The sequence below is a fragment of the Felis catus genome, chromosome A3 (assembly GCF_018350175.1).
Source record: "Felis catus isolate Fca126 chromosome A3, F.catus_Fca126_mat1.0, whole genome shotgun sequence".
NCBI lineage: Eukaryota > Metazoa > Chordata > Mammalia > Carnivora > Felidae > Felis > Felis catus.
In genome coordinates this window covers 33,099,671-33,113,310 of record NC_058370.1, presented here as the reverse complement: position 1 = coordinate 33,113,310, position 13,640 = coordinate 33,099,671, and the positions used below count along the sequence as shown (strand labels likewise).

At 37.6% G+C, this 13,640-nt stretch overlaps 1 long non-coding RNA gene across 1 annotated transcript in view; it reads right to left on the bottom strand.

Moving 5' to 3' along the window:
• The window catches only part of LOC123384358, a 272,165-nt gene that overhangs the window by 28,332 nt on the left and 230,193 nt on the right, over positions 1-13,640 (bottom strand). Inside the window, exon 3 of the long non-coding RNA XR_006595351.1 lies at positions 10,932-11,068. This is a non-coding gene — a long non-coding RNA (uncharacterized LOC123384358). The remainder of the gene's footprint in view (positions 1-10,931; positions 11,069-13,640) is intronic.

Sequence of the window (13,640 nt, the reverse complement as noted above, 5' to 3'; positions counted from 1 at the left end):
TAAACGATAAATACAGCAATGGCATAGATTAATCTCACAAATATTATGCTGAACAGAAGAAGCCAGATAAAAGAGAGCATATAGTGTATTATTCCACTTGTATGAAGTTTAAGAAGAAAACAAAACTCATCACAATGGTGATAAAAATTCAGAATACTGGTTGACTTTGGAGGGAAGGGGGGACACAGTGATCAGAAAGAGTGCAACGGAACTTTCTGAGCTGATGGAAATGTCCCTTATGATCTGAGTCACAAGGATATATACAGGTCAAAATTCATCAAACTGTATGCTGAAGATGTATGCATTTTACTGAATGTAAATTAAGTGCCAATAAAATAGTGTTAACGTGAATAAAAGCCTCTGGATGTCTAGCCATCTGATCTTTGCCCTTCAGACTCACTGGTTCTCCTCATGACACTTTGCAAACAAGTGCCTTCATTATGTGACACAATTGCCTAGTAAATCAAGGAAGTGTTACATTTACAAGAAGTTTCCATTGGAAAAGTTACTATTATCTCTTAAAGAAAAAGCATGTAGACTAACTGAAGAACTGGCTGCAGTGTAATCAAATTATATCAATTCTTATTGGAACAAAGAGTTTGAAGAGCTCTGACTCCTCAAAGCTGGGAACAAAAATCCCCCAAATTGCTTTTAAACCTCATCCAGCCTGCATGGGAATGGGCTACATCAGTCTCCAGATCAAGTGCCTGACAAGGTGGTTTCTTGAGAAGGCAAGAAACACAGGCACTCCTCTTACTGAAATATTTGCCTAGAGATATTTCTGTTCCTGAGAATGAAATGCAAATTTGTTTCCAGTAGCCCGAGGTGGGATAGTGGTTTTTATGGTTTTGCTTCAAAACCTGATGAAAATTGGGAGTGAGTTCATCTCTTTTTATAAGGTTATTTGGTGAGGTTTCCAACATGATCTAATCTTGCCCTGGAAAATGAACTAAAAGGAGTTGACTGGTTATTAGGAATGAGTTCACTGGCCCCACTTTACAGCCATCCAAGTGGATGTCTCCATGGAAGTCTCGAGGCTGCTCCTGTCCCAGCTGGGTTCAGGGACCTCCCTGTGACTTCAGAGGGACTTCCCAGGGCAGAACAGGGAAGAATCATATCCAACTCCTTTCACATTTTAAGTGTGCTTGTCTTTCCATTACCTACTCCTATTTTCAGAGCTGTATAATTTAACTTCCCAAATTAAGACCAGGTTAAAAACCAATAACCTCTACTCACTCAGACACAATCTATTGTGCCTGAATTTAAAGCAACACCCACACATCTATTTTTCTCTATTGAAATAGCATAGGTGGACTGTTCTAATATTAAACTTTCCCAAAGCTCACTTGATTGGAGTGTAAAGCAATTAGAACAGTCTAATAAAAATAATCAGCTTCCACAGTTAAAGGAGAAAAAATGAAGGGATTCTTACAGGATAGTATTTTGCCTGACTTATAATTTCACACCTGACAAGGTGAACTCAGATCTTTTGTGGATACTTTACACTAGCTTTTGTTAGTTAAATAAAAGACTTGTTTCAGTGCCTACCTGCTTTATGAAATTAAATAAATGAACTTGTAATAGTCCCAGACCTCCACAAAGTCAGAGGGCATTAAGATAAATAATATACACATACTTAAACAACAATGACAATAAAAATCTGAGAAGTGTTTACATAATTGTAATCAAAGTTGTAAAAAATGCTAAATAGAGAATGAAGGAACAATGAGTTTAGAGTATAGCAAACACTCTTGTGAGAGAAGGTCAATTTTGAGCTGACCTCTAACAGAGAAAAGGAACTTTTACTTTTGATTCTCAGGCCAGTTTTTCTTTTTTCTTTTCTTCTTCTTTTTTTAATGTTTATCTTTATTTTTGAGACAGAGAAACACAGAGCATGAGTGGGGGAGGGGCAGAGAGAGAGAGGGAGACACAGAATCAGAAGCAAGCTCCAGGCTCTGAGCTGGCAGCACAAAGCCCTGCCTGGGGCTCAAACTCCTCAACTTCTAGATCATGACCTGAGCTGAAGTCAGATGCTCAACCGACTGAGCCACCCAGGCGCCCCTCAGCCCAGTTTTTCTGAGAAGAATATCCTTTATTTAATTATGTTTTGGATCTTAATCTTTCTTTTTTTTTTTTAAGTTTATTTTGAGAGAGAGAGAGAGAGAGGGAGGGAGGGAGAGAGGGAAGGAGGGAGGAAGGGACAGACAGGGAGAGAGAAAATTCTAAGCAGGCTCCAATGCTTTAGTACAGAGCCCTACAGAGCTGTGGGGCTCAAACTCACAAACTCTAAGATCATGAGCTGAGTCAAAATCAGGAGGTGGATGGTTAACTGACTGAGCCACTCAGACGTCCCTGACTAGAACATCTTTCAGTACCAGGGTTCTCAGTGGGAGACGATTTGTCACCACCACCACCCATTCCAAGGACACTGACAATGACTGAATACATTTCTGGTGGTAAAAACTAGCAGATGGATGTACTACTGGCATCCAATGGGTCAGGGATGAATCTAAACATGCTACATTGCCCAGGACAGCCTTTCTCATCCCCATTCCTCCCCTCAATAAAGAATTATTGGTCCAAATTATCAATAGTTTAAAAATACTGTTTAGGATTATTCAGAACATCCACAATCATAATAAAGCTATAGTGGCCTTTATATCTTAAGTAACACACGGACCTCAAGAAGAGAAGACCAAAATAGTATTTAAGACTTTTCAAGACCAGATTCAAAGTCATTTTTAAAAGGAGGCATAAATCTCAAAAACTGCACTAAAGTCATCTTCCCCTCCCCCCCTCCCCCGGCATTATGAGATATAGTTGACATATAACATTGTGTAAGTTTAAGGTATATGACATAATGTGATATATGTATCTATTGTGAAAGGATTACCACGATAAGGTTAGATGACATGTATCATCTCACAGTTATTTCATCTTTTTTTCAGAGAGAGGGAGGGTACAAGTGAGTGAGGGGCAGAGAGAGAGAGAGAGAAAGAATCCCAGGAGGGGCAAAGGGAGAGAGAGAGAGAGAGAGAAGCAGGGCTCACCCTAAGTGGGGCTCATGTTTTACCCCAAAATGGGGCTCTTGTTTTACCCAATGTGGGGCACGAGCTCACCCAAAGGGCTGCTTGAGCTCACTCTAAGCGGGGCTTGAGCTCACCGGATGTGGGACTCAACTCACAAACCATGAGATCATGACCTGAGCTGAAGTCAGATGCTTTACGACTAAGCCACCCAGGCTCCCACACAGTTACCTTTTTTATTGTATGTATATAGTAAGAAGTTTTAAGATCTATTCTCTCAGCAACTCTCAAGTATATAATACAGTATTATTAACTACAGTCACCATGCTGTACAGATCTCCAGAATTTAATCATCTTATAACTAAACGTTTGTACACTTTGACCTTCACCCATTTCTCCCACACCCCTGTCCCTGGCAATGATCAACCTCCTATGTTTGGTTTTTTTCAGATTCCACATATGAGTGAGATCATAGAGCATCTGTCCTTCTCTGACTTATTTCATTTAGCATAATGCCTTGAAAGTTCACCCATGTTGTAGCAAACGGCAGGATTTCCTTCTTCTTTAGGCTGAAAAATACTTCATTTTAGATAGATAAATAACAAATTATTTATCCATTCATTCATCATGGACATTTAGGTTATTTCCATGTCTTGGCCATTGTAAATAATGCTGCAACGAACATGGGAATATATCTTTAACATAGTATTATTCCTTAGGATATATACCCAGAAGGGGATTGCTGAATCATGGTAATTCTATTTTTAGTTTTTTGAGAAACCTCCATACTGTTTTTCATAGTGGCTGCACCAGTTTGCATTCCCACTAACAGTGCACAAAGGTACCCTTTTCGCCATTTCCTCACCAGCATTTGTTATCACTTGCCTTTTTGATACTAGACATTGTAACAGGTATAAAGTGGTATTTTACTGTGGCTTTGATCTTCGTTTCCCAGATGATTAGTAATGTTGAATATCTTTTCATGTACCTGTTGACTAATTGTATGTCTTCTTTGGAAAAATGTCTATTCAGGCCCTTTGCCCATTTTTAAATTGGATTATTTGAATTTTATTTTTGTTTTGTTTTTGCTACTGAGTTGTATGACTTCTTCATGTATATTAGACATTAACCCCTTATCAGATACATGATTTCCAAATATATTCTCCCAATCTGTAGGCTGCCTTTTCATTATGTTGATTATTTCTTTTCCTGTACAGCTTTTTAGTTTGACATAGTCCCTCTTGCTGATTTTTGCTTTTGTTGTTTGTGCATTTGGTATCATAGTAATAAATCATTTCCAAGACCAATGTCAAGGAGTTTCTTCCCACGTTTTCTTCTAGGAGTTTTATGGTATATCAGGTCTTATGTTTAAGTCTTTGATCTGTTTGGAGTTAATTTTATAAGTGGTGTAAAACAGGGGTCCCATTTTATTGTTCTGCATGTGTTTATCCAGTTTTCCCAGTACCATCTGTAGAAGAAATTATCTTTCCCTCTTGGTGTTTTTGGCTCCCTTGTTAAATGTTAGTTGACCATATATGTGGGGGTTTAATTCTGGGTTCTCCATTCTGTTTCACTGATCTATGTATTTATTTTTATGCCAATGCCATACTATCTTGCCCATCAACAGATGAATGGACAAATAAGATGTAGTATATATCTTCTACCACTATATTTATATACTATATATTATTGGAATATTATTCTGCCATGAGAAAGAAGGGCATCTGGTCATTTGCAACAACATGGATGGACCTTGAGGACATTATGCTAAGTGAGATAAGCCAGGCAGATAAAGACAAATACCATATTGTATCACTCATATGCAGAATCTAAAAGCCAAACTCAGAAATAAAGAGTAAAATGGTGGTTATCAGGGGATGAAGTCTGGGGGAATAGCATACATGCTGTTTAAGGGTATAAACTTACAATGAATAGTAAATAAGCCTTGGGAGTCTAATGAAAAATATAGTAAATATAGACAATATTGTATTATCATCATAAAGCTTACTAAGATACCAGAACTTTACTATTCCAACCACGAAAAAGAAATGATAATTATGTAACATGATAGAGGTGTTAATTATCACTTCAATGGCAATCATATCACAACATATAAATGTATCAGATTAACATGTTGTATACCTTAAATCTGCATGACATATGTCAAATATATTTCCATTAAAATATAAAAAAACAAATGTGTAATTAAAAACAATAATAAGTAAATTTAAATAGTCAATAGTTTATTCAAAAATATTTGTTAAGAGCTATTATAGACTGAATGTTTTTATCCCTCCAAAATTGACATATTGGAGCATTAACCCCTAACATGATGAAATTTAGTGATGGGGCCCCTGAGAGGTGAAAAGGGTTAGATAAGATCAGGTGGGGCCTTGGTCTCATGAGATTGGTACTGTTATAAAAAAGACACCAGAGAGCTTATCTTTCTGCACCAGCACAGAGAGGAGGTCAGATGTGCACACAGGGATACGGCACCTGCCTACAAGCCAAGAGAAGAGGCCTCAGAATGAAACCTACCTTGCTGGCCCCTTAATCTTGGGACTTCCCAACCTCCAGAACTGAGAAATGAATTTCTGTTAAGACACCCAGTCTATAATATTTTGTATGGCAGCCTGAGCTGACTAATACAAGAACCTACTATTTTCTAGGCATTGCAATAGATAGTGAGGCACTAATAAACAAGTAATATAAACAAGTCCTTACTCTCACAGAATGTGTATAGAATGTTGCTTGAAGTCATGAATGTGGATGAGATCACCTACAAAGAAATTTTCTATAAGGAAGCAAAGCAGGCAAATAGATCAGAGGAGAAAAAGGAGGGAGGAGAGGAGACCAGTGAAGTAGAAAGGGAAGACAGATGAAGAGAAAAGAAGGCCTCACTAAGACTCCAAAGTTTAAAGTTCAAGCACATAAACAAGAACCAGAAAAGGCTTGGTCCATGGCTAGGACTATGATGTCAGGGGATGTTAACTAGAAAAAAGGTGAGAATGGACAATTAGAGCAACTGCTAATGTGAGATAAAGTAACTGGAAGGCAGAAAGTGTTCTTTGCGTGGGCCATTGGAGGTTCTCATTAGTCTTGACAAAAGCAATTCCAGTGGAGCTTGAGAATGGGCCTCAGATCAAAGTGAATTTAGGAATGAAAGGACAGGGAAGAAGTGGAGACAGAGTGGCCACATTTCCTTTTTGAGAAATATTGATGGGAAGGAAAACAGGAAATGGGGGCAGTGTAATGTGAGATGGAAGAGCTACAAAGGAAAGTGATTGGAGGGAGATATTTAACTTCTTATTTATTTGTAAGATGCAATCATGTTTGTATGCAAAAGGGAAAAATCTAACAAAGGGGGAACTTGGCAATGCATAAATGAGAGGAAATAATTTAAAGGGTGAAGTCTGTAAGTAAACAAAATCAGAAAGGTAACACATACCTTTGATAGGAGCTAGAGAATTTAAAAATATATAGATATTAGTAGAAAGGAAGATCATGGAGACAGATGTAAGCAAGGCTGTAGGTTTGGTAGACAGAGTAAGAGGGGGTTTCCAACTAGTGGCTTTTATTTTCTCAACAAAGTATAGCAATTTAACATCTATTTTCATGCTTTCCTACTCCCAACTTGCTTGAATATAAACCACTTAGTCATTCATCAGCAACCACAGTATCATAATTTAGTATTGTTATAGCTTCAAAGAGAAAGAATAAGTTAATATTTAATTTTTCAATATCCAAAAGTTGCTCCTGAAGCCCATATGAGAAAAAAAATTATACATTTGAAACTCAAAGCTTGTATTTTGAAGATACAGATTAAAAAAAAAAAAAAGGAGCGGGGGTAGGTAAGATGGCTGAAAATGAAAAAGGAAAGTTCTGAAGGAAGCAAGATGAAGACTTCATACTATAATCGTGGCACACTGGAAAGACAGCAGAGGAATGCTCCAGTTCACTCCCAGGATGAAACTAGATGACAGTGCCCTGGGCCATGAGGGACAAGAGAAAACAGGAAGAAGGAATGTCTTTGGGGTGGGTCAGTAGACACTGGGACAGAGAACAAGACCCAGTGGGTAGAGGGAGGGAGGGGCATATAAATGTGAGCCTAGAATTTTACTGATACTGCGGAAGCTCGAAGTTCTGCCCAATGTGTGCCAATGTGTGAAGAGAAGCCTCTTCCCTAAGCGCTGGATTTGATGCGAGTTTGGAGATGTGTCTCAAAATGACTTCCCAGGAAAGCTTCGGAAGGCAATCAGAACGTGCCATTCGAAAGTATGTCATTTTGGCATGAGAATTATTTTGAGGTGAAGGCAACTGAAGAACAGCAGGGGAAAGCTCTCTATCCTTCCACTTTCTGCCTAAAGGCAGGACACAGATTCCCCTTTCTGGAAGTTATCTCTCTTCCCCCATACCAGGAAGAGGAGGTCAATTCCTATGGAGTTAGAGACAGCACCAATTTGAATCTCATTAGCAAACCTTACTGAAATAACCCTTATCTTCCATTAATTTCCCTCATATATTTATTTCATCACAAGTTACCACTCCTAGAAGCCCAACCCTTTTTCTTTTGTACTGTCGCTTCTCCACAGATTTGTCACTCTTCTTTCAAATGGTATATAAGCTCTTTAACTGCTTCTTTAGGTTTTTCATTTTCTTTTCTGTGAGAATCCCATCCATATGTAAAATTAAGATATTAACTTCAAATACAATTTGTATGCTTTTTCCCTTGTTAGTCTGTCTTTTGTCAGTTTAATTTACACAGCCCTAGGTATTGAACCTAAAAGGAAAAAGGATAAAATTTTTCCCTACCCTGCACTTGAAATTCATGTGTTTATCAAAGAAAAGCAGAAAGAAGGCCAGATGTGAAGCATGCCTGGTAAGTCTCTTAAAAGAAGGTGGATAAAAAGTAGTCAGAGAAATACTGGGAGGACTCTGGGGACACTCAGTCATTCAGGCTACTGAGGGAGTGGGAGAATTATGAAGGTGAATAATCAACCATCCAATTGAGGCAAAGAGGAAAAGGCCCCAATAGCCTAAGTAGCAACTGACTTAGATGTTGCATGTTGAAAAATGCAAATGTCTTAATGAGAGCCCCACACTTTTTCCAGATGCTTGGGCATTTGTCAGCTAAAATCTTTAACTAGAACTTGATCATATGATAAGAGCAATTCAGTAGGGCACAGCACATTTCCACTCCTCACCTGGAAAAGTAAATGAACTTCTGGCTAAAAGTTGTCAAGGAAGAAATAAATGGTAAAATCCTTCAAAGAGTTAGAATTGAACTCTTGAATTTCTTCATATGTACATCCTTGTAGAAGATTTATTTCATAACCCAATGAAAACAAGGTAATTTTCTTTCTATTTCTGTTTACCTTTGGTGCACTTGGCATTTGACTAGACATTTCAGGATACTGAATCACAGCTTTTCAGGGATTTGATGTTAACCACTAAAGGGCTAAGAAATGGTAAGCTAATTACAACTATGCTCCTTAATCCTGGTATTATGCCACAGACAAAGAAGGTAAAAGGAAAAATAAAATCTAACTAAGTAATTGTCCAATGAATTCTTTTTAAAGAAAAGACACAATATATATATTCTGTATGCACAAACTTAAGTAACTTTTTAAACTTCAGTTATTTTCTAACTTTATTTTGATAAGAAAGCTCTTTGAGATAGATGAAATATTTTCTAAATAAATATCTTCACCTTTTTCTTAAACTTTAGAGTAATTTTAGTTATCCTAAACTGTTGTTTATTAGAAAATTAACCTCCTTAATTGCTTATTTGAGCTCTAAGTTATGAAATATGGAAGATGAAATTTGGAGAGAGCCAAAATTCTGTAGGGAAGGAAATTATAACACAGAGATCTTATTTGGTAAAGATGGATGGATGCCTTTCCTTGAAAATAATCCCTCCCTTTCTGAATTATCTCTTCCATTTAGATGGACTTCCCACTTAAATACAGCTAAAACTATTCTATTTGTGATTCTGGGTCAGGTGTCGAAAGTATCTGGTTTGGGAAATTTTGACTACATTCTTCTGGAGAGAAAGAAGCTGGGGGTCCAGAATGGAGAGAAAAGCATTGCTTGTTTATTTATTTGCAAATCTCCCTTGCTTGTTGAGTTATAAAGGGACAATCATTGCCAGCCTTACGCTCTGCCACTTCAGTTGTTTAGAGAGCCTTACATAGGTTCCCAGGACAAGACTTCCAACAACCTGAGACAAAAACCTTCCTCTCTTTCTAGATGAAGTTGACAAGATGACCAAGAATATATTACATTTATCCCAAGAGCAAAACCACTACATTATTGCAGTCTGTGGTGAGAAACCAGGTATCTAGCTACAAAGGTGTTGCCATGAATCTCTAATAAAAACAAAATATTAAAAATGGAATAACGAAAACAGAAAACAGGGCTTGTTCACTGAAATACAGTGATCTTTACAAAGCCACCCCTTCATCTGGCAGGCACTCATCTAGTTTGGAACAAGAGTAACAAAGTGAAAGTAATTTGTTTAAAAAAAATCACTATGAACCATATGGATGCTTTGCCAAAAAAAAAAAAAAAAAAAAAAAGGTTTTCAGGATTATCACAGACTATGCTCTTAATATTAAGAATATTTACATTGACCTGAGTATGAGAGAATTGAGTTCCAACTGCCTTATGGTTCCTGCAACAATTCCAGAAAGATTTATTGAATACCTACTTGGGAAGAAACCTGATACCAGGTGTTATAACAAGCGTCAGAACATATTATGTTCTAATGTGTTGTCAGGGGCTTATAACTAAAGCACATGAAATGCAACCACTTTTAGACTGTGATATGAGCGCAAATGTGAGAGGGATTCTTTTAGGTTTTGACTTCAGGAAGGGTGATCCCTGGGCAGACACAGGCACTAAAATCTTCCAAATAAAGGAAATGACCAGGGCCAAAGGGTGGAAAAGGCAAGGGAGAATTTACTGGGTGGCCAGAGAGAAGAGTTCCTAAGGAGAGTTATGGACATTGAGGCTGACAAGTCAGGAAAGGTCTAACGGAGGACTGAGTGCTTCACCAAGGAATTTAAGGCTTATTTTTAACTGCACTACTTCTCAGCACCTCTAACATGGTAATATGCATTGTGACTCCCTAAAAAAGAATGTAGTATGCCATAATCTGAAATTTTTTACTCATGAAAATTTGTGTATGAGATGTAAAGAGACCCTTGCCCATTCATGACATACACTTAGAAAAACCCTATTTTGGGGAATTTGAAACTACTTCATAATGAATGTGATAGCATTAATATTTATTAACAGAATCAGAATAGCGTAAAAGGTATTTGGCTTTATACTTATTATGGATGATATAAAAATGACTAAATCCTAAATTGGAAGATAATTTAAAGTCCATCTGGTGCTCAGAGGTTTGAATGGTCTCATAATAAACAAACCAAAAGCCACATTATTTCATTGTCTAGCCTCTGGTGACAGGAACTCAACCAAAGGAACCCATTCATTTTCAGAGTTTATTGTTTTGAGCCCAAATCTGTTTTCCTGAACTTGCTAGGTCCTTCTTTAGGGGCAATCACTAAAAGCCCAAACCTTCTCCTCCCCTGGAGCCCTTTATGTAGTTTGAAACAATTACTTTATGTCCCCTTTGTTTCTCTTTTCCTAGTTCTTTCGATTGTTCATCACATGGCACAGCTCCTATGCCCTCACCAGCATAGCTATTCCTGCCTGGATACTCCAGGTTGTCTGACACGCATCCCTCCCAGTGTGGCCTGAGCTAAGATTTAAACTCCAAATTCTGAACATTCTGCATCTATTACCACAGACAGAAGCCACTGGGGTTAACTTGAATTTAATATGAAGCTATGATCCATTAAATTACTTAAATAATTTTCTAAATAAACCTCTACTCACCCCAACTTCTTCCTATGTTGCCGACTTTCAGGACCTTGTTAAAGTGTATCTTTTACCACTTGCGTATCCTTCTTTTTCTGCAATAATCTTTTTTATCTCGAGTCTACCAGGTTGTCTTCAGCAGTCTTCACTTGAGACTGGAAAAAATATCAGATAGGAAAGACTAACTCAAAACCTTGCAATGGGAATCAGATATTCCTGTTCAAGATGCAGTTAATCCAGGGATTACTCAAATGTTATTTATCTACCAAAAGGAATCACCTAGCCTACATAAATTGTAAAAAACTAAGGTTCACTCAAATCTATTTATACCACTTCTGCCCCATTAGGCCAAGAAAAGAAAGATAAAGGCTATAACACAGCTAGTCAAAGCTCTATCTGGTTGGCTCCTCACTCGATACCACTCAGCTTTCAATAGGACTCAGAATTTTGCCTTTTCCTCTCTGAAAATGGGCACACCACATCTATCTGTCGAATTCTAACTTTTCTCTTATTCTCCATGATTTGGCGAAATTACTGACAGTGTTTCTGCCATCCTGCCTCCATGTTCTCTTAATATCATGGGTCTCTTTTCACCTGTAGCAACCATATCTTTATTCTTACCCTGAATGACAATGTTTTCTTTGTGATGGAGCAGGAAATGTTAGTTGAGCATCATCTTTAAAACCGGTATTACTAGGATGCCTGGCTGGCTCAGTCAGCAGAACATACGACTCTTGATCCTTAGGGTTGTAAATTCAAGCCCCAGACTGGGTGTAGAGATTACTTTAAAAAAATAAAATCTTTTAAATAAGTAAGTAAAAAAATAAATCTAATACTAATTACACCAAAGGAAAAGAAAGATGCATTCCCTTATCTGTCTTGCTCTGAAGCAGGGTTTCTCAATCTCAGTACATTTTGAATCAGGTCATTCTTTTTGGAGAGATGTCCTGTGCAAAGTAATATTTCTGGTCTTTACCTACTAGATACCAGTAGCTACACTCCTCCCCTAAGTAGTGACATTCAAAAATGTCTCCAAACATTCCCGAATGTCCTATAAGTCAGGGGGAATGGGAGTATCCTGGTTAAGAACTAGAGATCTGGGGCCACCTGGGTGGCTCAGTCAGTTGAGCCTCCAACTTCAGCTCAGGTCATGATCTCACACTTTGTGGGTTCAAGCCCCGCGTCAGGCTCTGTGCTCACTGCTTGCTCAGAGCCTGGAGCCTGCTTCAGGTTCTGTGTCTCCTTCTCTCTCTGCCCCTCCCCTACTCACACTTTGTCTCACTCCGTTTCTCAAAAATAAATAAATGTATAATTTTTTTTAAAAAAAAGAACTACAAATCTGATCAAAAACAGTTTGAAAAGAATAAACTTTTTGTCTAAGGTTTTTATTTCTAATATGTACTCTTTTTATTTGGTTCCATTAAAACTAATTCAGTCAATGAACAGCATAAAATTAAACTAGAAAAAATGCCTAGAATTCATAATTAAAAAAAAAGACCTGTTTATGGCCTTAGAAGGTGAGTGTTACAAAATTCAGATAACAAAACTAAGGGCATCAATCATGCCTTAATCCATGAGGGCTACTATAACAAATACCATACAATAAACATTTATTTCTCACAGTTCTGGGGGCTATGAAATCCAAGATCAAGGTGTCAGTTGATTGGATCTTAATGAGAACCTCTTTCTCCTCTGCAAACAGACACCCTCTTGCTGTTTCCTCTGATGGGAAAGACTATCTCTCCCATATCTCTTCTTACAAGGGCACTAATCCCATTCACGAGAGCTCTACCATAATGATGTAATCACCTCTCAGGGCCCCACCTCCAAATACCATTACATCAGGGATTAGGGCTTCTACATATGAATTCTGGAAGGGGATGCAAACATTTAGCCCATGGCAAATAGTAACTACAAGAATCATGACTATGAAAGGATTAAAATGTATTTTTCCTGATATATATTTAAGCTTCACATATGACTTTCAAAGGTTACATAAATCTGCAAAATGTTTGGTTAAATTTCTCTATCCCTGTCACATTTATACTACCAGCCTTGGCCCTCTTCCTCCCTTTCAATCTCAAAGCCTTTTTGTCATTCTTTATTTCTCTTTCCAGTACCATTTAATAAAGGACAATGCATATCCATGGATACAAAATGTCCCAAGGACACCAACAAGAAAAAGAATACAAGAGAAATAGCAGCACAACCAATCCCTTTCCCTGGGGACAGTTTGCTGGAGTATCTATTGCCCCCTAGTGGTAAGATAACCTATTGCATTCTGCTTTTACTTTGGACTTCTACTTTGAGTGGCTAGGACTTATTTTCAAGGCTGTTTTATATCAACTCTGTCAAGAAGCCAGCAGGAGGATGTCATCTATTTTTTTCCCCAAGAAAAAGATCAGGCCAGAGTGAAGTGAGGCATTGCTTATTTTGGCAAATGGTTGCACTGATTTTTCCACATTTCAAAAAGTGACATGTTTGACATGTTTTATCTTTGAATCAAGAATAAGGTTAAGGTCAAGTGTTAATCCAGTGTCTGTGTTCTCATTTTTTAATTACAAAATTAAAATTAAAAATGCACTGACAAGAACAGACAGTACATTTCACAGGTCTCGTTAGGTCAACTTTATTCTCTTTCTTTAAAAACATTCTAATAAATTAGAAAAAAGAATCAAGGGCCATTGTTCCAATTGTGGTAAAACTGAGCCTACCAAATATTAGATC